Here is a 1,333-nt window from a genome sequence, read left to right as displayed (position 1 = left end):
ACATAGGAGAGGAAGGGTTGGTCTACTTGGGATGTGGGGGTGCTGATGGGAAGAATAATGCATTCCATTTTAGACGTTAAGTTACAGGATCTGTGGGAAGCCAGGTGAATAGTCTTTTGGACACGTCATGAGCTTGAGGGAACTGGAGAAAGCAAGTTTAGGTTAGAGGTTTAGGAGACATGGATATCTAGGGAGAAGGCACACAGAAAAGAGTGATCTTGTTGGTGCTTCCCCAAGAGGGAGAGAAATCCAAATCACTGTTCCCGGACCCGCCATTGGATCATAGGCCCAGGGAGTTTTTTAGGTGCATAGGACTGTGCTGAAGGTGAGGCATTGGGCAAATAGGGGTTTGCTCAAAAGAAAGGAAGGGAGGAAGGGAAATTTTACCCCTGCATGGCCGGATTTCACATCAGCCAGCTGCATCTGATTATTTGCGGGACCTTTTAAAATACAGATATATTGGCCTTGAGTCAAGGTCAGCAATCTGCTGAAGCTGCTGGTTTCAAGCAGGAGCCTAAAGCAATGTCTCTCTATGGCCTGTTGGCCATTTCAGAACTTAGGAAATGTAATGGTCAATTCACAAGAAAGAAACATCTGGAAGAAGAAGAAAAAAATAGATATACAGCTCCGCCACATACACATGCCTGAATACTTCCCTTGATCATTCCCACTGCATGCCACCTCCTCACCCATTATTTTAAGGAGAAGCAGTCTCTGAGTCTCACAAGGGCCTTAGAAACCACCTTGTCTCAACCCTTCCATAATTCAGATGGGGATGCTTCCTCTCCTAAAAAAAAAAAAAATAAGAGAGAATTCCAGAAGTTAGTAAATTACAAAGCTAGGACCATAGTCTGTAATCTCATGAATTCGTCAGCCCTTTTTTCTGGGTGGGGGATGCTAGCATGTGCATGCATGTGCGTGTATATGTGTGTGTGTGTGCATATGGAGGTGGGCAGGGGGAGAGAGAGAGGGAGAGACAGAGAGTGTATGAATTTCGCTTGTCTTTCACCAAAACGCTGATCTCCTGCCCTTGGTGAGTGACGTGCAGCAATTCCATCTTCCCTGCTGAGCCAAGGAATGCCCGTGAACATTGCATCCTGACTGATATCTGGCACCTTACTATCATCAATGTAGCAGGGACATGTGCACATAAAAATATATACTGCAGCGGATGCATAGGCCTCGTGAGAAAAGCAACACTGGAAAATCCACAGCAACCAAACACCCAGGAATGCAAAACAGAAAGCCCTGCATCACATTAAGGAACAGCTGGAAAACTCTTTCCATACCTCTCAGAGCCCTAGAGTTTGCTGTCCAGCTGCTTGGCCACGGG

General features: G+C 46.1%; 1 non-coding gene across 1 annotated transcript; it reads left to right on the top strand.

The window, feature by feature from the left end:
* Positions 1 to 459: 459 nt before the first annotated feature.
* On the top strand, positions 460 to 596 carry LOC114505860. The gene has a single exon (XR_003685319.1). It is a non-coding gene; the product is annotated as a small nucleolar RNA SNORA2/SNORA34 family (small nucleolar RNA).
* Positions 597 to 1,333: the final 737 nt, after the last annotated feature.

This window comes from Phyllostomus discolor, chromosome X, assembly GCF_004126475.2.
Source record: "Phyllostomus discolor isolate MPI-MPIP mPhyDis1 chromosome X, mPhyDis1.pri.v3, whole genome shotgun sequence".
Classification (NCBI taxonomy): Eukaryota; Metazoa; Chordata; class Mammalia; order Chiroptera; family Phyllostomidae; genus Phyllostomus; species Phyllostomus discolor.
Note: the sequence above shows the minus strand (reverse complement) of the source record. Positions and strands in the feature narration are given on the sequence as shown.